Source organism: Schistocerca piceifrons, chromosome 1 (genome assembly GCF_021461385.2).
Source record: "Schistocerca piceifrons isolate TAMUIC-IGC-003096 chromosome 1, iqSchPice1.1, whole genome shotgun sequence".
Taxonomy (NCBI): Eukaryota; Metazoa; Arthropoda; class Insecta; order Orthoptera; family Acrididae; genus Schistocerca; species Schistocerca piceifrons.
The window spans coordinates 275,781,208-275,807,069 of NC_060138.1; the positions used below are offsets into that span (position 1 = coordinate 275,781,208).

At 42.8% G+C, this 25,862-nt stretch overlaps 1 long non-coding RNA gene across 1 annotated transcript in view; it reads left to right on the plus strand.

The window, feature by feature from the left end:
- LOC124715316 overlaps positions 1-25,862 on the plus strand; it is a 539,482-nt gene that overhangs the window by 149,944 nt on the left and 363,676 nt on the right. The window lies entirely within an intron of this gene.

The window sequence follows — 25,862 nt, forward strand, 5'->3', positions numbered from 1 at the left end:
CCGCTTCATTTCTGTGAAGATATGGTACCGAACTTACTGTGAGGGTTGCCTAGAAAGTAATGCCGCGCATAATTTTTCTCTGCCGAAAACAATGATACGAATTTGAAACGTTACGTATGAGTTATTTGAAGTCTCCTTAGTGAGAGCGCCAAGTTTCCGTCACTTCCGACAGATAGCGTAGCTGCAGGACAGTTTCCAAACGGCGTCTGAAGGTGCCGTCATTGAATTTCTCACTGCAGAGAAAGAAACTGTAGGGAATATTCACAAACGCTTGTGCAAAGGCTATGGAGCATATCGCTGGGCACGGAGTATGAGGTCATCAGAAGGCGGTTCGGCGGAGCTCCACGATTAACAGCGGTCGGGGAGACCATCTACGGCTGTCACACCTGACAGCCCTGACCTAGCCCCCTCGGACTTCCCCTTGTTTGGTCCATTAAAGGATGCCATTCGTGGAAGACATTTTGAGGACGTCAAGGAGGTGATTCACGCAGTGAAGCACTGGCTCCGCCACCAGGACAAGGATTGGTTGGTTGGTTGGTTGGTTTTGGGGAAGGAGACCAGACAGCGTGGTCATCGGTCTCATCGGATTAGGGAAGGATGGGGAAGGAAGTCGGCCGTGCCCTTTAAGAGGAACCATCCCGGCATTTGCCCGGAGTGATTTAGGGAAATCACGGAAAACCTAAATCAGGATGGCCGGACGCGGGATTGAACCGTCGTTCTCCCGAATGCGAGTCCAGTGTCGAACCACTGCGCCACCTCGCTCGGTCAAGGATTGGTACTGACAGGGAATACATGCCTTTGTTTTGCGTTGGACGAAGGCCATAGAACGGGATGGGAATGGAAAAGTAGAGTGTGTAGGTAAAACACCATTCTTTCGTGTGTGTAATTCTCATTATATTCAATAAAGAATTGTTGAAGGAAAAAAAGCGGTGCATTACTTTCTGGGCAACCCTCGTATTGTGGTTTATTCGAGTCAGAAGCAAATATAATACACGGTAACTACCATCAAAACAAAGGAAACAAAGAATTACTGAGCTGCATTACTGGTGCTCAAAATCTTGCAACGTCAATTGTTCTCCGAGCCGCTTGCAGAAGATCTTCCTCTGTGCGAGATGCACTGCATGGTTAAGAGACCAATAGGTATTCCATGGTGCGTCCTTCCCAGGCAGTCACAGTTGATGGCATCCACAGGGAAGTGTGATTTCCGGAGATTACTCCTGGATCTTCCAGTTCCGGACTGAAGGCGGCTGAGTGGTATCCACACGGTCCAGTTCTGTTCATGACCAGGTGGGAGGGCCGGCCGCGGTGGTCTCGCGGTTCTAGGCGCGCTGTCTGGAACCGTGCGACTGCTACGGTCGCAGGTTCGAATCCTGCCTCGGGCATGGATGTGTGTGATGTCCTTAGGTTAGTGAGGTTTAAGTAGTTCTAAGTTCTAGGGGACTGATGACCACAGTTGTCAAGTCCCATAGTGCTCAGAGCCATTTGAACCATTTTTGAACCAGGTGGGAGGGTTTCCGAAGGGGGCAGACCAGGTCGAGTTATTCTCAACTCGTAAAATCTTCAGTTTCTTCCTTCATGAAGCTCCTGTAATTTACAAGACTGAAGTGCTCCTGTTGAAACTTTTTCTGATTCTCAGCCTTGCGGCTGATGGAATGTGCCATTTAATGGTTGATTTACCTGAGAAGCCCGATTGGTTCTCTTCGCATTGGCAGCTACTGTGTGTGCGTGTGTGCGTGCGTGTGTGTTTAGAGTTTATGGTCGCTCAACGGCGAGGTTATTAGCGCTTCACGACGAATATCTGGTGACGCTACACCAGTGAGCTGGTCCAGTTTTACAAGTGGTCTCAAACATCCTGTAATAGCTCTGCGTTTTTCGTTTAGTGTCTTGTCAACTGTGTTTGCATGGGTACGTTCGTACCATACTGGGCACGCATTCTCTGCAGCACTGTATGTGTTTCTAGTGCTGTCTTCCTCGTGGTTTGTGGTTGAAAGCCCTACGTACTACCAGTTATCTTGCGGAGGATATTATTTATTACTTCCACCTGCATTCTCCTATTCTAGCAGTGCTGCTTTTACTTCAGAGGACAATCCGGAGTGACTGCCAGATATTTTGCATGGACTATTTTTACTAATTCTATCCCTAGCCCTCTGATGCTAAGTTTTCGACATGCCTGATTGTTGTGCTTAAGGTGAAATCCACATCGGTCTTACTGGGTTCCTGTGTTAGTATTTTAGTCCTAAAAACGAGAGTAACTTGTCTCCTGAATCCTCTGTCACGGATTTCAGGTTAAACCAGAAACTATAGTTTGGATAAAAGGGGAAAGTCAAATAAGGGGTTAAACGGTTAACGTGATTTATAATTGTACTAGCGTAATATTATTCGCAGAGGAAAATATGGTGCAGAGCTGGCTATCCATGTTATTATTTTAGGCGTAGAAACTGTAGTTCATGAGTGAGCAATCGTTCAACATCATCGACCTACGTAAATTAATAATACAGAAAATAGGTCTATAACACATTTCTCTCTGTGCATGGCAGTCTATCATACTTTCTGTTTAACTCCTGATTTCACTTTCCTTGCACATAAATTATATTTTTCGTTCCAAAGCAGGACCCGTTGACAGATATTTCAGGAGATAAATTCTTCTCGTGTAAAAAATAAGAAAAGTCTAGTTCAGTTTTCGGCTTGCTGTTAGAACAGTCTAGAGAAAAGAGCCATTGATCAAAACGACGAAAAAGTAGCAATAACTCTCGCGCATCTTTTCCCAGCCTGCACCAGGGGGATTAGGAGCGGAAGGGGCTGGAGTGGGGGTAGCGCCAATGGGGTGGCTGCGGCGGGGTGGGCGCGTGAACGCGTGCGCCGCCGACCGTTGCCATGGCAGCAGCCTCGGATGGCTCAGCGTCTCCATGGTAACGCCAGGCCCGGCTGTGACGCAGATGGTCGAAGGGAGTGGCTGGCGGCCGTGCCCCGGGCTGCGCCAAGGGCTGCCAAGGGCACCCCCCACGCCGCCTCCAAGTCGCAGGGTAATCCACCATCCACAGTTCTAACCAATTTTTTCCTCCCTTTCGTTCACGATTTTCCATCCCTTAGAAATGAGCTCATTCCAGTCGCTTGTCTCTGCCTCATTCCATCCTGAAAAGAGGGGTGGGGTGGGGGGAACCTAAATTTCGTTGCCTTTGTAAGTTAGGATCCGTATAATGACTGAAAAATTACGGAAAAGGCTTAAAATGTGTATATATAATCCAGAATTTATTTTCCGTTCGTAGGCAAGTTTCATTTAAATTGCCACAACATACAATAATCAGAATTTTACATGAACATTGACACTCCAAATACAGAAATACAAAAAAGTATTCGTAATTTCGTTCCCCTTAAAAATTCTGAAAACTGAAATTGATTTAAATATATTTTTTAATTATAATATTTCCAATACTTCCACTGTTATAAATCACTCGAAGGCCACGAATGAACAATATTTTTAGGCGTTCTAAACATGTTTGAAATATGAATTTTTACATTTGTGCATTTCAAGAGTATATTCCGTTACACCAAACTAAGCATTTCGTGCAACAAATCATTTTACGCTGCTTGGGTTTCCCCATGAGAAGAAAGTGAAATAATATTTATAAATAGCAAGTAAAATAAAATTTTAGTAACTGTTCCGAATTTATTCCTCGGTATGAAAATAGGATCTGCAAGGGGGACGAAATTACGAACCTCGCCAGATTTATTATGATGCCCATTACCGTATATGTGCCACACCAATGGGTATAGTGATTACGCACCACAAACTGCAACATACGAGTGAATTACAGCCCATTATTCGATGCAACACAATGTTCACTCCAGGAATTAGCGGGATGTTAGTTTGACTGCTACATTTAACTCACCTCAGCGTAACAACTGAATTACCCCGTACACTGAAGCGAAACGTACTGCACGCAACAGACTCCCTCAATGAAACAGTAGAATGAGGTTCCGCATGAGCACACAACCTGAAATTAGTGAGCAGCTGTGGAAGCCTGAAATTTCTAACGTGCCGAAATTAGCAGCAGGGACGCAGTGCAGGTAAGGTTAGGGCCCCTAACCTTACCTGCACTGCGCAACAAAATTAAAGATTTACTTTTTCGAAACCCCATAATTGTCTCGAATTGTGACGCTTATGTTGAAAATGCGGCTCAAAGGTGCCTGCAACCTTTGTCTGTAATGGTGCGAAAGCGTGGCGCCCGAGACGTCATCCTCGGGTTCGAGGACGCTTCAAACAGCAAGGTGCTGACACACGAGGAAAAAAGTCACAGCCTAAAATTCATGTGAGTTGTAAAGTTGGTTGATGATGTTATATTGCCACCAAACTTCACTATACTTCTGCCCAATGCCACCATGGACGCATCAGACAATGACAAGGGCACCACAACCCCTCTTGCCCACATTTCACCCATTCTAGGTCAGAACCTAGGCACCGCGTTGAAATCACGCGGTTTTCTTATGGCTGGCCGAGGAAAACATTTCACGCACACCATCGCTCAGAATCGACACGTAAGGGCCTCAACGGGTGGCATAAACGCCGGCAGGCAAAACCTCCCCTTCCCTCGAGCGTTGATTCCCACAAATTCCGCTGTTGAAGACTGCTGTGAGCAACAGGAAGATGTTCTTGACATCTTTTGTGGGGCAACGTACCTTTTGTCGTGCACGTTACAAGTGTACCTTTCTGGAACTCTTGACACCTATTCAGCCTCGCTCGCAGGCAAACCGTACATAACGGTTGCCTAGCCTTCAGGCGCTGGAACAGCCGCCGGGCTGATTTGGTGCCGAAATTTCTGAAGGGACATTTTGTAACGTGCTCAGCAAAGTTGTGTGGGTGACACCATGGGTGCTTCTAAACGGGGGTGTCTTAGAGGGCCCTTTCGCTGTTTATTCACGCATGTGTTACATGTCGATACCGAGAGAGGGTGTGTCTCAAAGTTTTTCCTCGGCCACCCATAAAAAAAACTGCGCGATTTCAACTCTGGGTGTCGCAGACCGGACCTCCATCGCAGAGAGTCAAAACAAGGAATGAAATGTGGGTCAGAGTAGCTGTGATGACCTTGTCATCGTGTGATACGTCCACGGTGGCGTTGGGCCTTATTATGGAGAAATTTGGTGCCACTATGGCATCATTAACCCACTTCACAGCTCACATGAACTTTTGACCGTGCCTATTTCCCTTATGTGTCGACACCTTTCTGTCTGAAGCGTCCTCGAGCCCGAGGCTGACGTCTCATGCACCATTACAGTGGAAGGCTGTAGCCAAGTTTCAAACGTATGCGTCACAATGGGAGACAATGAAGGCGTTTCGGAAAACTGATCCTTTAATTCTGTTGCGCTGTGTATTTTAACCAATTTCCAAGAACGGCTGCAGGCGATATACTTGTATATCGAAAGAGCGGGTGTCATCTAGCCACATATAGATTTTGTTTACAACGATGACATAAAACTGCGGCAAAGAATCTTGCTTCGAGCGACTTTTTCAATGGGACATTAAAGTAATGTCTCGTGTCGTCTTAATATCAAAATAAAATTATAAAACGTCAGTGCAGTGTAATTGTGTCGCTCCTAAATAGTGTCACAAATTTCTTTGAGGATTGCAGACACATTTTGATTCGTTAAAAAGTAGGTCATAGCTTTTACAGTGTTGGAGGTATTTTTTTATTGCTTCTAAAATTGTAGCGGTATAATTAACTCCAGAAGACCACATCATTTACGTGTTTGATATGTTTTACACTCTATATATACAATAAACCATCTCTTCTCAATGTGTTTATGCAAGCCAGCTAATTGCAAAGAAAAAGTAAAAAACCAAAAGTTCAACGACCTTTTCTGTAGACTTTCGGTGACAGCTGAATATCTAATTTCAGTAGTTCAGTAGTTTTAAGGAGATGACTGAAACTAGTACAGTTTCGAGTAGTATTAATCTCGCATGGTGTGATTTGATCTGTAGATTGAGTACTGTGTAAAATTGTTTGGATATCTGTTTGCAGGCTTGTCTGCGGCCTACTTGCAACTCTAGAAATTGAGTGGATTGTAATTGGCAGACGTGTGTCAATCCGGGTTAAGAAAAACATGCGATTTCGAGTTGTCGTTAAGTTTTATTGCATTAAATGTCTAAAAAGAACAAATATAACAAAAAGCACGCGATTCGGTACTTGTAAACTGACAATACAGCAGAGCATCACCTTGGTTTCTTACTGGGTTAAAGAATACGCATTGGAAAACACAGCTTCAGAAACTGGATTTTCGATTAACACTGTTTATCATTACTACGGTTTGCGTCACCAGGTGTGTTCTGTAACTGTGACTAATAGATTGTAGAAATATATGAATACCATATCACATCTCGAAAATACGGGAAAGAACAACTTAAGAACAAAACTGAACAGATTTGGGTGTCTGGAAGTACAGAACGAGAATCTAGGAAATGTTTCATAGTTATAAGTGTATTCAAGTAGTAAACATACTTTAGTGCATCTTATTAAGATCTTTATCTTGCCTGGAATCAATGTAATTACAGGCGACTGGAATTCGTACAAAACTTTAAAGAAGGATGGATTTGACCACGAATTTGTGAACTATTCTGTGGAATGCGTGTCTTCTGTGGATTCGTCGGTTCACACGCAGAATATCGGGCGATTGCAGAAATCTTTGATGACGAACTGTATATTTTTCAATGCCTGTGTTTCCACTATTGTGCTTTCGTTGTGTAAAACTTCCTTGTAAGGCTTTTGCAGTTTTCTTAAGAGTTACAGCTAGAGTGTATCTCGGTTACGGAAAAAAAGCGATTCTTCCGGTAGCATTCACTTAACGGGAAATTGTCCACGACGGAAATATTGATGATGAGTAAGGAAAGTGAAATTACATTTAATGTCATCATTCGACGACATTCATGTTTGGTCATTGTTGTGGCCAATGCTATAAACAAAATGCATTGTCGTTTACCTTCTGTTGTTGTGGTTGTCATCACTGTAAACATAATCGATGCACGCTTCGTGACAGCCACGCTGTAGATATATATCGCTTTGACGCGTTTTTTGAAATTAACCTCTTTTGCCGTTTACGTGTGTAATTCTACCTCAGTTTTTATTTCCCCGTTTGTCACTCTTTGTGCTTTTTTCCCATCAACATTGTGTAAACAGTTCCTTGTTAGGACTATGTGTTTGATATTTTTTCCTGATCTCACCCTTTTCGATCTATGTCCTTGGAAAATTAACTTTGAGCACTAATACTTACCTTAATTTTCAGTCATCTACGTCTACGTGATTACTCTGGTATTCACAATGAAGTGCCTGTCAGAGGGATCAATGAACCACCTAAAATCTGTCTCTACCGTTCCACTCTCGAACGCTGAGGTTTTTTTTTTTGGGGGGGGGGGGGGGGGGTAGAGACCAAACAGCGAGATCATCGGTCTCATCGGATGAGGGAAGGACGGGGAAAGAAGTCGGCCGTGCCCTTTCAAAGGAACCATCACTGTATTTGCCTTTGGCGATTTAGGGACATCACGGAAAACCTAAATCAGGGTAGCCAGACGCGGGATTAACCGTCGTCCTCCCGAATGCGAGTCCAGTGTGCTAACCACTGCGCCACCTCGCACGGTGAACGGCGAGGGAAAAAGGGCATTTAAATTTTTCTGTGCGAGCCCTGATTTCTCTAGTTTTATCGTGATGATCATTTCTCCTTATGCAGGTGGGTGCCAACAGAATGTTTTCGCAATCGGAGGAGAAAATTGGTGATTGAAATTTCATAAGGAGATCCCGTCGCAACGAAAACCGCCTTTGTTTTAATGATCGCCTCTCCAGTTCACGTGTCATGTCTGTGGCACTATCTCCCCTATTTCACGATAGTACAAAACTAGCCGCCATTCTTTGAACTTTTTCGATGTCATCCGTCAGTCCCACCTGATGCGGATACCACACCGAACACCAATACTCCAGAATAGAGCTGACATGCGTGGTGTAAGGAGTCTCTTTAGAAGACCTGTTGGACCTACTAAGTGTTCCGCCAGTGAATCACAGTCTTTGGTTTGCTCTACCCACAACATTATCGATGTGATCGTTCCAATTTAGGTTATTTGTAATTGTAATCTCTAAGCATTTAGGTGAATTTACAGCCTTAAGATTTGTGTGATTTATCGCTTAGTCGAAATTTAGCGGATTTCTTTTAGTACTAGTGTGAATAACTTCACACTTTTCTTTATTCCGGGTCAATTGCCACTTTTCGCACCATACAGATATCTTATCTAAATATTTTTCAAATTCGTTTTGGTCATCTGATGACTTTACAAGACGGTAAATGACAGCATAGTCTGCAAACAATCTAAGAGGGCTACTCAGATTGTCTTCTATGTCTTTAATATAAATCAGGAACAATAGAGGGCCTATAACACTTCCTTGGGGAACGCTGCATATTACTTCTTTTTTACTCGATGACTTTCCATCTATTACTACGAACTGTGACCTTTCTGACAGGAAGTCACGAATCCAGTCGCACAACTGACATGATATTCCATAGGCACGCAGTTTGGTTAGAAGACGCTTGTGAGGAATGGTGTCGAAAGCCTTAGAAATCTAAAAATATGGAATCAATTTGACATCCTCTGTCGATAGCACTCATTATTTTTGAGTATAAAGACATGTTTTCTAAATACGTGCTGACTATATGTCAATAAATCGTTTTCTTCGAGGTAATTCATAATGTTAGAACACAATATGTATTTCAAAACCCTACTGCAAATCGACGTTAGTGATATGGGCATGTAATTCAGCGGATTGCTCCTATTTCCCTTTTCCGGTATTGGTGTGACTTGAGCAATTTTCCAGTTTTTGGGTACGGAACTTTCTGTGAGCGATCGGTTGTATATAATCGCTAAATATGGAGCTATTGTATCAGCATACTCTGAATGGAACCTGACTGCTATTCAACCTGGACCGTTTGATTTAAGCTGCCTTGCTACACCGAGGATATCTATTTCTATGTTTCTCATCTTGGAAGTTGTTCTTGATTGGAATTCAGGAATATTTACTTCGTCGTTTTTGGTGAAGGAGTTTCGGAAAACCGTGTTTAATAACTCTGCTTTAGTGGCACTGTCACCAGTAACTTCACCGTTGTCATCGCGGAGAGACGGTATTGATTGCGTCTTACCACTCCAGAGGGTTTGAAATATGTAAAAGCCTTTTTTAAGAGGGAGTGTACACTTTTTTTTTTGTTATGTGTGTGGGAAGTGAATAGCGAACAAAAGGGAACAGAGTGTGGTCCGATCCCATAGTCTGCTTTGACTCATGACGTCACATATTGAGTCAACAGCATCGTATATACCGAGGTCCGACACCCTGAGGGGGTACATCACGACTTGTTTGGAATAAACAGCATAGTTTACCAACGTCATAGACTACGCAAGTGAGTAAGACAACCACTGATAACATTTAATAACAGGCCGCTTGCGTCCTTCGCAACGTAAACTTATGAAGTCACGTAGGACGTCATGGGTCACGGCTGACGGATGGAATCGTACCGAGTGCTTGACCTCAACAAAATTACTATTTTGAGTTTTTCTTCACGCCACGCATGTTTTCACACAATAATCACGGTAAGGTAGTTCGTTTGTCCTACGTATACTGGTGCACTAACAAAACGACCTTAACGGTTGCGCTTTTTACATTTTATATATGGAATTCACGCCTGGGACAGTTGTGCCCATAGCTATTACGGTCATACGAAACCATTGTTACGGATACCATAATATGCTGCTTTTTCCCACGCTGATATGTACGATACAGTGTGATATGGGCCTAACAATTTTTATTGTGAAGAAGCTTGGTAATGTGCAAAGTGGTAAAATTAAGTAATTGCTAAGTAATGAGATATTATGTTTCGTTCTTTGGTTCTCAATACATGAAAAATCTAAGCAAGAAAAAAGATCTCCTTTAAGATAAATAGAAGTAGTTCTGAAATATTATCCTGCAAAGAGCGTACTTCGTCTTTTTTAAAGGAAAATAAGCAGTACATTCTTTTGATAATTTTCTAAAACAATGGGAATGGGCACCTGCAAGGAGCGTACTTCGTCTTTTTTAAAGGAAAATAAGCAGTACATTCTTTTGATAATTTTCTAAAACAATAGGAATGGGCATGAATTTTTCAAGTTTGTAGATTATAATCCTACGCGATTTGTATGCAAGGGACCTGGTAGTTGGGTTTCAATTCCACACACTTTGTGACAAAGGTGCTCAGTAACTGTAGGTTTAATGAAAAGGGAAAAGTGGAGTGAATTTTATGTGAAACTTTATTCAGCTGAGGAAAATGACGCGGTGATTATCATTAGGATTGCAAACCAAACTGTTGGAAAAGGATGGTGAATATAAGTGCGGGGAGCAGAGGTACTTCGATGTGGAGAGGAAGAGGGCAATTGGTTTAGATCAGTAAGGGTGGTCACATCTTTCAGTGGACTTCATGGTGTGAGAGAGGGAAGCGCTTGAAGTGTTTTGGAGAATATGTGGACAATGCGTGGCTACAGTATTAAAGTAGTAGCCACTAATAGGACAGCACGGTTTGGAGAAATAGCTAGGCGGAAACGATAAAGTGATTCGCATCAGGTTTGAGGGGATATATACCTTTCGGTCTGTCCCTCACAGCCCGAGAGTTTGTCACTCCTTTCATATGGAATTCCTCTGTTTCTCATTTGCGCTGGTGAGGACCTCTGCAGCCAAAGGCTGGAACCACTCCTATGTCTATCTGTTTTCGTTTACTACAATATTTTGTGCAGTCATCAATCCTCTACAAACAGTGCCGTGATTTGTATTCACATGAGCCGAGCGGTCTAAGGCGGTGCAGTCATGGACTGTGCGGCTGGTCCCGGCGGAGTTTCGAGTCCTCCCTCGGGCATGGGTGTGCGTGTTTGTGCTTAGGATAATTTCGGTTAAGTAGTGTGTAGGCTTAGGGACTAATTACCTTAGCAGTTAAGTCCCATAAGATTTCACGCACATTTGAACATTTGTATTCACATGACGTAGCGTTGATAGGGAGGCCTACTATACACGAAAATAATGAACGAGTATTGACCAATTAAATCGTAAAAAGTTTTTGTAGACTTGTGGCACAATTCACCAGCTTCATTTCCTTTGCTCTGTGTCCAAGCAATTGAATGCCAGGAATAATTTACAAAGAAATGTTTCAGAGCATGCTTAGCACTTTAGAAGATACCAACAAGTTATCAGCTGAGGCATGAAGTTTGCTTCAAAATTAACACCGTAATATCCAGGAGCACGCCATCTCTGTGTAGTGTACAAACCTTTTTAATAAGTCTATATCGGTAGAATTATTACATGGCGACCTGTTTCAAATATGTTGTTGTTGTTGTCGTGGTCTTCAGTCCAGAGACTGGTTTGATGCCTCTCTCCATGTTACTCTATCGTGTGCAAGCTTCTTCATCTCCCAGTACTTACTGCAACCTACATGCTTCTGAATCTGCTTTGTGCATTCATCTTTTGGTCTCCCTCTACGATTTTTACCCTCCACGCTGCCCTCCAATACTAAATTGGCGATCCCTTGATGCCTCAGAACATGTCCTACCAACCGATCCCTTCTTCTAGTCAAGTTGTGCCACAAACTCCTCTTCTCCCCAATTCTATTCAATACCTCCTCATTAGTTATGTGATCCACCCACCTAATCTTCAGCATTCTTCTGTAGCACCACATTTCGAAAGCTTCTATTCTCTTCTTGTCCAAACTATTTATCGTCCATGTTTCACTTCCATACATGGCTACAATCCATACAAATACATTCAGAAACGACGTCCTGACACTTAAATCTATACTCGATGTTAACAAAATTCTCTACTTCAGAAACGCTTTCCTTGCCATTGCCAGTCTACATTTTATATCCTCTCTACTTCGACCATCATCAGTTATTTTGCTCCCCAAATAGCAAAACTCCTTTCCTACTTCAAGCGTCTCATTTCCTAATCTAATTCCCACAGCATCACCCGATTTAATTCGACTACGTTCCATTATCCTCGTTTTGCTTTTGTTGATGTTCATCTTATATCCTTCTTTCAAGACACTGTCCATTCCGTTCAGCTGCTCTTCCAAGTCCTTTGCTGTCTCTGACAGAATTACAATGTCATCGGCGAACCTCAAAGTTTTTATTTCTTCTCCATGGATTTTAATACATACTCCGAATTTTTCTTTTGTTTCCTTCACTGCTTGCTCAATATACAGATTTAATAACATCGGGGATAGGCTACAACCCTGTCTCACTCCCTTCCCAGCCACTGCTTTTCTTTCATGCCCCTCGACTCTTATAACTGCCATCTGGTTTCTGTACAAATTGTAAATAGCCTTTCGCTCCCTGTATTTTACCCCTGCCACCTTTAGAAATTGAAAGAGAGTGTTCCAGTCAACATCGTCAAAAGCTTTCTCTAAGTCTACAAATGCTAGAAACGTAGGTTTGCCTTTCATTAATCTTTCTTCTAAGATAAGTCGCAAGGTCAGTATTGTCTCACGTGTTCCAACATTTTTACGGAATCCGTACTAATCTTCCCCGAGGTTGGATTCTACCAGTTTTTCCATTCGTCTGTAAAGAATTCGCGTTAGTATTTTGCAGCTGTGGCTTATTAAACTGATAGTTCGGTAATTTTCAGGTCTGTCAACACCTGCTTTCTTTGGGATTGGAATTATTATATTCTTCTTGAAGTCTGAGGGTATTTCATCTGTTTCACACATCTTGCTCACCAGATGCTAGAGTTTTGTCAGGACCGGCTCTCCCAAGGCTGTCAGTAGTTCTAATGGAATGTTGTCTACTCATGGGGCCCTGTTTCGACTTAGGTCTTTCAGTGCTCTGTCAAACTCTTCACGCAGTATCACATTTCCCATTTCATCTTCATCTTCATCTACATCCTCTTCCATTTCCATAATATTATCCTCAAGTACATCGCCCTTGTATAGACCGTATATATACTCCTTACACCTTTCTGCTTTCCCTTCTCTGCTTAGAACTGGGTTTCCATCTGAGCTCTTGATATTCATACAAGTGGCTCTCTTTTCTCCAAAGATCTCTTTAATTTTCCTGTAGGCAGTATCTATCTTACCCCTAGTGAGATAAGCCTCTACATCGTTACATTTGTCCTCTAGCCATCCATGCTTAGCCATTTTACACTTCCTGTTAATCTCATTTTTGAGACGTTTGTATTCCTTTTTGCCTGTTTCATTTATTGCATTTTTATATTTTCTCCTTCCGTCAATTAAATTCTATATTTCTTCTGTTACCCAAGGATTTCTACTAGCTCTCGTCTTTTTACCTACTTGATCGTCTGCTGCCTTCACTACTTCATCCCTCTGAGCTACCCATTCTTCTTCTACTGTATTTCTTTCTCCCATTCCTGTTAATTGTTCCCTTATGCTTTCCCTGAAACTCTGTACAACCTCTGGTTTAGTCAGTTTATCCAGGTCCCATCTCCTTAAATTCCCACCTTTTTGTAGTTTCTTCAGCTTTAATCTACAGTTCATAACCAATAGATTGTGATCAGAGTCTACATGTGCCCCTGGAAATGTCTTACAATTTATAAACCTGGTTCCTAAATCTCTGTCTTATCATTATATACTCTATCTGATACCTTTTTGTATCTCCAGAATTCTTCCATTTATACAACCTTCTTTTATGATTCTTGAACCAAGTGTTAGCTATGATTAAGTTATGCGCTGTGCAGAATTCTACCAGACGGCTTCCTCTTTCATTTCTTACCCCCAATCCATACTCACCTAATATGTTTCCTTCTCTCCCTTTTCCTACTCTCGAATTCCAATCACCCATGACTATTAAATTTTCGTCTCCCTTCACTACCTGAATAATTTCTTTTATCTGATCATACATTTCATCAATTTCTTCATCATCTGCAGAGCTAGTTGGCATATAAACTTGTACTACTGTAGTAGGCATGGGCTTCGTGTCTATCTTGGCCACAATAATGCGTTCACTGTGATGTTTGTAGTAGCTTATCCGCGCTCCTATTTTTTTATTCATTATTAAACCTACTCCTGCTTTACCCCTATTTGATTTTGTATTTATAACCCTGTATTCACTTGACCAAATGACTTGTTCCTCCTGCCACCTAACTTTACTAATTCCGACTATATCTAACTTTAAGCTATCCATTTCCATTTTTAAATTTTCTAACGTACTTGCCCGATTAAGGGATCTGACATTCCACGTTCCGATCCGTAGAACGCCAGTTTTCTTTTTCCTGATAACGACGTCCTCTTGAGTAGTCCCCGCCCGGAGATCCCAATGGGGGACTATTTTACCTACGGAATATTTTACCCAAGAAGACACCATCATCATTTAACCATACAGTAAAGCTGTATGCCCTCGGGAAAAATTACGGCTGTAGTTTCCCCTTGCTTTCAGCCGTTCGCAGTACCAGCACAGCAAGGCCGTTTTGGTTAGCGTTACAAGGACAGATCAATCATCCAGACTGTTGACCCTGTAACTACTGAAAAGGCTGCTGCAAAAAGGACAAAATAAACATTATCTGACATAGCTATTGGATTACGACGTTACACAAAATAAACAGGATAAACAATATCCCATGTTACTCGTATAATTATAGCAGAGACTTGTCGTCATTGTCTGTTATCCACTTGCCATAGTAAAGGTTGTACAAACCACATCGTGTTAACATAGCCGTTAAGGGTCTGCAAAGTGACGCGCAGATCTGAGCTACTACGCTTGACAAATTCCTACAGAGAAAAAAATTAAAAAATAAAAGTTATATTAACTAGTACAGGAAGGCTGCCTTATTAATAAGCCTGTAGATGGCAGTATAAAATGATTGAAACTGTTCACCTTGGAATACGTGTAGCCATATAGAAGTGCTAAATAAAAATTTCTTGTGGTGAGCATTTGCGCAGCTCATGTATATAATTTGCTGTATTTTGCAACAAAAACACCTTTTGCATGCTGTACATTAAGTTTTGATTTTACTTATGGACCCAGAAGCGTTTCATCTATTTTTACAAGGCATCTTCTTTGGGTGTCTCATGTGGCAAACTGCTTGATAGCTTGCAGATTTTCCAAAAACTATCGCTGTGATGTGTTGCCAACTTTTTCAGTTTTTGTTTTCTGGTACTTCTTGTTTGACTGTAGGTCTGTTACGTAAGTTTCGCGCGCGCGCGCGCACACACACACACACACACACACACACACACACACACACACACACAATATATCCCTTTTTTGAGTTATATACTCAGGAGAGGTACGGGATTTGTGATCCGCTATCGGGATTTCTGTGTCTCAGTGTAAACAGTAAATGGTTGTGTTCACTTGGTTGTCAAGTAGTAGCTTACTTTCAGCCTTTGTTCTGTATATGTAATAATTTTCTTTTGAAGTTAGGAGGTGTCTTTCATTGTCTTCATTATTTATTCTAATTATTTTCATGTCCTTCTCTCATGTAGTAGGCTTGTGATTCATTTTTTTTTGAAATGTTCTGCATCATATGGCTTGTCCCAAACGGAAATACGATTTTTGGTGTTATAGAGCCAACAGCATTACTGTAGATAAGGCTTTATGGAGCAATATCATGAGACAAATCATTAACAAAGACTGCAGTACGAACAAGGAGAGTAACAGGAATGTGTACTTTTGCTATACTATTATGTGGTCCTTGTTCAAAGTTATTAAGTTGTGCTTGATTTTTTTAAGGTGTGGCCAATTGCGTACACGTTTCTGACGACTGATGATCCGTCATAATCTCCTAGCATGAAAGCGTTTTTTATTTCTTCTAGTTTGCTGATTGCATTTGGCTGCAAGCTTCATCGCTGCCTGTCGCAAATATTTAGCCTCGCAGAACGAGCGTTGTGTTTTTTTATTTCCTTAACCCGTCAGGTTAGCCGAGAGCGGTAATGCGCTGCTTCCTGGACTCGGGTTGGCGCGGCCTTCCCGGATCGAATCCGCCCTACGGGTTAACGACGAGCGCCGGTCTGTCGGCCAGCCTGGATGTGGTTTTTAGGCGGCTTTCCACATCCCACTAGGTGACTATCGGGCTGGTTCGCACGTCCCGCCTCAGTTACACGCCTCACAGACATTTTACAAACATTCGCGCTATTTCATGATTTCCACTAGACGCAGACAGCTGGGGTACACTATTTCCGTCCTGGGGTGGCGGCAGGAAGGGCATCCGGCCACCCCTTAAAACTAAGCATGCCAAATCCGTACTTAACCTTTCCGACCCTGCACACGATACGGGACAAAGGCCGCATCAGAAGAAGAAGATGACTTACCCTATTGCCTTCATTATATTTCAAGCTGTACGTTACCAAACTATTGATTGGAAAAGCTATGTTAAGGAGGATCAGTAGACAACGCGATACCACACTGATAGACCGATGACGTCACAAACATGGAGATACTAGCCTCAAGAAATGAAATGACCGATGGATATTAACACAATGACATTACCAAGACACAAACCGACAAACGAGACTTCTACGGGAATAAGATACTTTTGGGACAAAACGAAACAAAAAAGACGAAATCCAGGAAATTACAAAAACAATTAAAATATACGTTTACAGACACAAAGCAAAAATGTAAGTACGTGTGCAGGGTGTCCTAGGAGGGATGGTCAGTATTCATTAATATAACAGGAACGGTCATTTGAAGCTAAAAACTTCATATTCCCTTTTACGAGTGGTTTCCGAGAAAGAACACACTTACTCTACTTTTTTATTTATTTTCTGTATTATTCAATCATTGTCAGGTTTACACATGTACAACAGCCAATAAACGTTACAAAACGCACTTTACGAAGTATCAACCCAAAAATACATATTTTCAACACATTCACCTTTAAGCATTATCGTACACGTCACATTACGTTGTACAGTTTGCAGTGAATGTTCGAATATCCCACCATCAGCTTCTGTGCATTTGTGCGCTCTGGGGAGAACACGTTGTGTTGGTTGTCCGAGTGCCTTTGCACGTTCGCTAATGAGGGCAGCAGCGTCGATGATGCGACCGAGTAATTCATCTCGCGAATTTGCGTCTTTTGTATGTACACCTCAGACTTCATCCAACAGCGTAAACAAAACTCGAATAGCGTAAGGTCTGGAGATCGTGGTGGGCAGTTAATTGCACTACCGCGACCAATCCAGCGACTAGCGTAAGTGCGGTTGAGATGTTCCGTCACTCGTCTCGTACAATGTGGAGCGTCTCTGTCATATTGGAAATGCATCGCAAACCGCCAGGACAAAGAAATGTCCTCAAGGCGTTCAACAGACTAATTTTCCAAACGCAAGTAATTCTGTCCTGTCATTCGCTCTTCTAAAATGACTGAACCTATCAAGTCACTGATCGAGAAACGAACTTGGGAATTGGTTTACACTGTAGCGTATGGATTCTCCTATGACTTTTGATGACTATTACGTGAATTATTGATTCCATTACGTGTAATCATGGTTTCATCCGTGAGTGGTATTAATGGAAGCAAATGACAATTGTCATTTAATCGGTTAACAAAATTCATGTCATGTGAACATTGTGGATACGCTATATGTAAAACGCGTACCAGTGTGCCGCATGTAATATTCACCATACACGTGTTCGCGGGACAATTATACGTGAAAAGTGTTGCCGTATGCTAGTAGCAAGACTACGCTACACTATTTCAACAGTGTATTGCTGTTCCTGCACAGGGTGTTGAACTACACGTTCAGAAGGAAAAGGGAACCTGGAAGAATACCTGTTGCACGCAATATTCTGAAAACTCTGGTATACACTCTACGATCAGGAATTCTACGTGTCGGAAAACGTCAGCAGTATTCTTCGACAGCAGCAGCAGTAGCAGTACCATCGCACAAGCCGTGCGCATACTCCATATCTGCATATCCTTCATTAGTGTAGATGCGAGGCATTTTAGCCAGCTCGTGTACCAACATGGTTAACCGATGCTTGTCTGTGATACACTCGCAGTCCCTCTCACTACTTCACTCAAAACGGACCACGTACAACTGTGCGTTCAACGGTCTTGTTCAGCGGTCAAAAGACATCCCGAGCAAATAGGCTGAAAGCAACGAGGTAGGTTGGGCTAGAATAAAACGTGTAAGAGGATGGTAGAAGCATGCGTGCGTGCCACTAGCCCAAAAACCTAACGTACATTAATGTGTTATCGGGGAAACCATTCGGGACATTGTATACGGCAACATGAAGCTTTTTGCTTCAAATGAGCAATCCTGTCATATCATATTCAGCATTTCTCCTGCGACACTCTGTATAAAATCTGAGAAAAGCAGATAAATAATTTTACATGGGTCACCATTACCACTAAACCTATGTACGTGTAGTAAAGAGAACGATCCGAAATATTCTCCCCTCAATGGAATGCCATCTTCACTAAACTTACGCATGTACAATAAAGTATGCCATGCAAAACAGCAACCTCTTCGCTATACCTAAGAAACAATTAAATGATTTCGATAGGATATAAAATTAATTCCATTCAGAATAAAAGAAGTTCGCACTTTTGAAAAATACAAACAAAAATATTGCAAAGGCACGCACGTAACGTATGACGGCATATTTCAAAATATATATCGGTTTACTGCATTGCTCACTAAGCTCTTATAACGATGTATGGATTAAAGATGTTCATTATCTTATGTGAAATTTTCTCGGAACATGGAAAAGTGATCACCTTCATTTTGCCAAATGACCGTGATTTTCTTCCTTATCCTTGTTTATCAGTCGATTGATGATATTAAATTTGTAAGGTTATTTAACTCCATATATCTGATAATATTTATCTCCGTTTATGTGTTGTAGGTGTATTGCCAACCCTGTGTAATAAGCTTCGAAATGCACCTTTTTTTATATGTGAGCTATAAGGCATCACAACAACGATCATCGTGGATCATTGTAAACACTAAATTCGTGCTTACTATCTTGCCTTTTGTCGCGCAGATGGAGGAACTATACACCATCATTGTTTTCGTTTTTCAGGGCCGAATTTACACATAGGCTATATATTGACCGTGGCCAAGGGCACCAAGAGACCTCGATCGGCACTTGTATTTCTGGTAGATTTTGTCACGGACAAAACAAAGAAGTGCATGTATCTTGAAAATAGGGAAGACAAGTCAGAAAGCAGTAGCACTGACTATAGTGTAAGGTTTGAACAACTTAAGTTCAGTTGGAGAGCATGTTAATGCGATTCGCATCGATCGTGTTCAAGTTAACATGTCTTTGGTTCACAGTTTTCATTAATATGCGTGTTAAATATTCTTCTTCTTTTATAGTAATCTATCCAACACGATGAGCAACGTCAAAAAGCGAAGTGGATCATAAAACAGGAAACGAAGCATTGAACGACAAAAGGAAGATACATCCAACCTAAAATATTTTGAAAGTATTTTTCTGAGCGTAACACTGTAAATTCCCATCGCTCGATCGGTAGCAGTATTTACGTTCATGGTTACACATTAAAATATGTGTAATTCTTTTCAAGTCTTTCTATGAACAAAACCACATGCGTTTGATATGTTTCGTCAGTATTCTAAGGTGAAAATGGGTACCGTACTTCTATTTCTACATTTATAGATTTTTGAAGAGGTGAGTTGCTTTTTCGAGTTAAATAAATAAATAGAAAAACAGTCCCGTGCTCTCTGATGAGTGTAAAGTCTATATTGCTACGGGCGCTGATATAATATTTAGCGGTTGTCTGAATTTCAGTAGAGAAGTTTCTCAACTTGGAATGCAGAATTCCCGCAACGTCAAAACGCGATGTGCATGAGCCGCCTGCGCTGCCACGAATTCATCTTGTTGCCCCAGGCAACGATGAATGTGGGCGGAGTGCTTGCGAGCGCCCGAGCAAATAAACCCTCTCTACGTGGCCGCTGCGGCAATCCTTAAAATATCGCGCCGGCACCCCACTTCTCGGATATGCGGCTGCCTCTAGGCGCTCGCCACGATAGAGCGCTGTGAATCAGCCATTAAGAACGTCGCGGGACACTGCACCCGCAGCGGCAACGTTTTAGAGACCGATCCACAGTGGAATGTCAACGTCCTGCAGGTGTTTGTGGCTTCATACGCAACGGAGCAACCCCCTGACGCTAGACAACGTGTCACTTGTATATACAAATGATTCTAATGATGCCAGGTGTAACAGTGAACAGGGGATTGCCAATGTGAAGAAGGGCCACCGTAACAAAGCATCCCACAACTGCTCGATGTGATTTAAATCTGGGTAACGGGCAGGCTAGTCCATTCGCCGAATATCCTCCCCACCTGCGGACTTCGATGCTGTCGTACACTGTCATCCATAAAAATGGAGCCAGGGACTAATGCAGTCCTGAGAAGACGCACCTTGGGGCAGGACTACAGATTATAGCTTACATACTGCTGTGTCCTCCGAACAAGATGCAGCCAGGGCAAAAGCACCACAGGCGCAAAGATGCGAGCTGGTGCGCTCGTGGTCGTACGGTAGCGTTCTCGCTTCCCGCGCCCGGGTTCGATTCCCGGCGGGGTCAGGGATTTTCTCTGCCTCGTGATGACTGGGTGTTGTGTGCTGTCCTTAGGGTAGTTAGGTTTAAGTAGTTTTAAGTTCTAGGGGATTGATGACCATAGATGTTAAGTCCCATAGTGCTCAGAGCCATGCTAGCTGGTTCTACTGTTGTGGAGACTCTCCACTTGCGCGAGTTCCACTGAGGCACTGAGAATAAAGATACCGACTTCGCCTCTGCTAATAGACAGAAGCCCACTTGGAAGATAGAAGAGCAGCGCTCGCCCACTTCGTTATAGATCATCGTCCAGGTTGGCTTAAACAGGGAACATCGTGTAGTGAACTCTTAGAAGTGAACATATAGTTGTTGTAAATTGCATTTGCTATGTACTGTGAAGTATACCTACGATTACTTACACTCAGCCGTTGTGGGCCGTTTTTGTGTTATATTACATTCAGTGTTGCAGACATCATTATTCAACAAATCACAAAAATAAGTAAACTTTTTATCTCATTTGTGTGATTTTTTTTACTAATTTGTTTGAGAGTTGTAGAACCTCCGTTCCCCTATCCTGCTACCTGTGCCTGGGGCATAGCTGTGTAATAGTTCAAAATGGTTCAAATGGCTCTGAGCACTATGGGACTTAACATCAGTGGTCATCAGTCCCCTAGAACTTAGAACTACTTAAACCTAACTAACCTAGGGACATCACACACATCCATGCCCGAGGCAGGATTCGAACCTGCGACCGTAGCGGTCACGCGGTTCCAGACTGAAGCGCCTAGAACCCTCGGCCACCCCGGCCGGCTGTGTAATGGTGGCAGGGAGAAATTGTCTTAGCGATGTACTGCACTTGAAGCCGTTTCACAAACTCAGCCTACCGTAACAGCAGTGGCAACTCGACCTCCACAGCAGTAGCGACGAGGCCTTTACAGAACTGGCGACGATGGTTTACAAAACATCCCTTACTATCAAAATGCTCATAGATGTACGGAAAGTAAATATCCCACGTTGAAGTAAGTAGTCAACTGTTTTCAACATTAATATAATTTTGTAGTGGCATAAAAATTACATTACCGCATAAATGTTACTTATCTTACTGTGGCTGTATCGTTGTCTAAGTTGTCGGTTCCCGTTTAAACTTTTCAATTACTAGGTACAGGGTTTTCTTGTTCCAGTAAAAGTCGCTGAAATATTGTTGCTTTTTCAAATCATCTATGTTTATTCAAAAATTCTTGACACTTTCTAGACCACCACTTGTAGAGTAACTGCATTGTGCAACATTCCAAGACAGCAAAAAGAACTTGATAGCTGCATTGACCAATCTCGAAAACAACTGAAACTATTATGCGCATTTGGCGCCTAAATTTTCTATAAATATTATTCTAGGAGTGTTATGTACATAGCTTCCAGAGCCTTGCAGAACACGATGTAGTTCAAACGAGGATTTTTTATGACTGTGTTAATTGAAATTACTATTCAGGTATATTGAAAATAATTTTTTATATACAGACTTACGCGCCTAATAATTAATAATGCATGTTACAAAGTTTGACAATATAAGAACTATTAGCTTCCTGTTTTTATATAATTGTAAACTGAATTATCGATAGTAAAATTAGAAAAATTAAGAATGAAAACAGAAATTTTGTTTACGTTAAAACTGAAGAATAATAATATTAGTTTCACTGTAAATTGTTTTTGGACTTATTTAATTTAACAATTGTGATTATTAATTTTCATTGTTCAAGACTGATGTTACTAAATAGATCGAAATGAAAAAAAAATACACTCCTGGAAATGGAAAAAAGAACACATTGACACCGGTGTGTCAGACCCACCATACTTGCTCCGGACACTGCGAGAGGGCTGTACAAGCAACGATCACACGCACGGCACAGCGGACACACCAGGAACCGCGGTGTTGGCCGTCGAATGGCGCTGGCTGCGCAGCATTTGTGCACCGCCGCCGTCAGTGTCAGCCAGTTTGCCGTGGCATATGGAGCTCCATCGCAGTCTTTAACACTGGTAGCATGCCGCGACAGCGTGGACGTGAACCGTATGTGCAGTTGACGGACTTTGAGCGAGGGCGTATAGTGGGCATGCGGGAGGCCGGGTGGACGTACCGCCGAATTGCTCAACACGTGGGGCGTGAGGTCTCCACAGTACATCGATGTTGTCGCCAGTGGTCGGCGGAAGGTGCACGTGCCCGTCGACCTGGGACCGGACCGCAGCGACGCACGGATGCACGCCAAGACCGTAGGATCCTACGCAGTGCCGTAGGGGACCGCACCGCCACTTCCCAGCAAATTAGGGACACTGTTGCTCCTGGGGTATCGGCGAGGACCGATCGCAACCGTCTCCATGAAGCTGGGCTACGGTCCCGCACACCGTTAGGCCGTCTTCCGCTCACGCCCCAACATCGTGCAGCCCGCCTCCAGTGGTGTCGCGACAGGCGTGAATGGAGGGACGAATGGAGACGTGTCGTCTTCAGCGATGAGAGTCGCTTCTGCCTTGGTGCCAATGATGGTCGTATGCGTGTTTGGCGCCGTTCAGGTGACTGCATACGACCGAGGCACACAGGGCCAACACCCGGCATCATGGTGTGGGGAGCGATCTCCTACACTGGCCGTACACCACTGGTGATCGTCGAGGGGACACTGAATAGTGCACGGTACATCCAAACCGTCATCGAACCCATCGTTCTACCATTCCTAGACCGGCAAGGGAACGTGCTGTTCCAACAGGACAATGCACGTCCGCATGTATCCCGTGCCACCCAACGTGCTCTAGAAGGTGTAAGTCAACTACCCTGGCCAGCAAGATCTCCGGATCTGTCCCCCATTGAGCATGTTTGGGACTGGATGAAGCGTCGTCTCAAGCGGTCTGCACGTCCAGCACGAACGCTGGTCCAACTGAGGCGCCAGGTGGAAATGGCATGGCAAGCCGTTCCACATTACTACATCCAGCATCTCTACGATCGTCTCCATGGGAGAATAGCAGCCTGCATTGCTGCGAAAGGTGGATATACACTGTACTAGTGCCGACATTGTGCATGCTCTGTTGCCTGTGTCTATGTGCCTGTGGTTCTGTCAGTGTGATCATGTGATGTATCTGACCCCAGGAATGTGTCAATAAAGTTTCCCCTTCCTGGGACAATGAATTCACGGTGTTCTTATTTCAATTTCCAGGAGTGTATGTTATCAGAAAAATGGTGTTTTGTTGACCAAATGTATGCAAAATTATCTTTAGATATGAATTATATTATTATTATTATTATTATGTGCTTACGGACCCTGTCGGATCACGCATTAAATTTATGATTCACCTTTCTAATAGCCCATATAGCTTTCATTCTTTCGCTATGTGCTTTCTTCCTTTCTTCTGACTACTTGGTCCCTGATCTTTTAGGGAGTTCATTCTTTGGCTTTACTACCCAGCTATTTATCTTCTGACGGTAAAGTTTCCTGTCTAATATTTCAGATGTTCCTATCTGTGACTTTTACAACTCATATTTGACTTCTTCGCCGGCCGCGGTGGTCTAGCGGTTCTAGGCGCTCAGTCCGGAACCGCGCGACTGCTACGGTTGCAGGTTCGAATCCTGCCTCGGGCATGGATGTGTGTGATGTCCTTAGGTTAGTTAGGTTTAAGTAGTTCTAAGTTCTGGGGGACTGATGACCACAGATGTTAAGTCCCATAGTGCTCAGAGCCATTTGACTTCTTCCATCCATGGAATGTTTTTCAGTTTTGCAGTGTATGTCAAAAGTCTTGTGAGTTAGCCTGGAAGATGGAGTCTATAAGTGTGTCCATAGAATATCAGCCTTCGTTTCCTGATATTTTCGGCAAGGTTGGACAGTTCTTCTGTTGCTTTGCGCGATTTAAGTCTATTCTCCTCTTATTTTATATCTGGTCCCAGCATTTTCCTCATGATCTTTCTTTCCTTCTTCAAGATGTTCTTCAGATCGCCTTATCTATTAAGTACCAAGGTTTCGCTCACGTACAACACTTCAGGTTTAATCACTATATTATAATGTTTAATCTTTGTATGAATGAACTTACATTTCTTGTTGTAGATTTCACGCGTTCTCCCATATGCTCGTTTGAGCTTTAGTAACCGAAATTTCTGTGCTTCCTTTTCCAACCCCGTTGGTTCTATGATCTTACCGAGATATATGAAGTGTCGAACTCGTTTTATCTGCCCGTATTTTTGTGTTCGGTTCCTGAATGTCGAATTTAGTGCAAATGAACTTGGTCTTCTCGAATGAAATTTGCAGTCGTTTTCTCAGCGCATTGCTTGAGGACTTGAATCTGTTTGATCGCTGTATTTTCGCAGGCGCTAGTATCTCTCGGTCGTATGCGGAAGCTAAACAACAGACTTTGATGTCATCATTCTTTCATCCGAGTCGAATGGGTTTCCAGCGGTGGTGGGTTTTCAATACTTTCTCTCATTCTCGAATGACAACAGAACAGGGTTGACGAGCAGTGATGACAATCCATCACCTTGTCGCACACCGATCTTTATCTCAAAGGGCTCTGCCAATTCAGCCATGAATTTCACTTTTGACTTCGTGAGTGTTTCCTTGATGGGTCTTAATGTCTTTCGATCAAGTCCTTGTTCTTCTAAGATGTTGAAGAGGAACTGTCGATCGACCGAATCATATGCCTCCTTGAAGTCGACGAACATCCAGATGATCGGAGAGCTTCGGGTTGCTCTATATTTAAATAGCATCTTCAAACTGAAAATTTGTTCAACACAAGAACGCCCCGGTCGGAAACCGGCTTCATAGTAACCAATTTTGTTTTCAAACTCTTCTTGTGTTCTTTGAAGATGGAACGCGGATAGAATTTTGTAGGTGACTTCGAGGAGAGAAATCCTTCAGTAGTTATTGACATATCATCTGTCACCTTTCTTGTGTAACGGATGGATGAGTGCACATTTCCATTCTTCAGGTACCTTTTCCGTTATCGAGATGTCTATGATGATTTGTGTTAGCTCCTCAAGTGTATTTGGGCCTATGTTCTTCAACAGTTCTGCAACTTTACGATCTTCTCCAGATGCCCTGTTATTCTTGAGTCTGAAGATGTTGTCTATGGATTTCTAGTTGGGTAGGTGGTGGAGATTCTGGGTTTACTTGTGCGGGAGTCTCTTTGGGCCATCTTGATGTGGGCTCCTGGCAACTGAATAGCTCTGAGAAATATCGAGCCAATTCTGTAGAATTATCTCGGCTGGTCAGCGCGAATTTGCCGTCTGGTTTTCGGAAATATAAGCTCTGTGGCGTGAATCCTCGAATCCTCCCTGCGAACGTCCTGTAAAAATATCGAGTATTGTGATCTCGGAAGTCTTT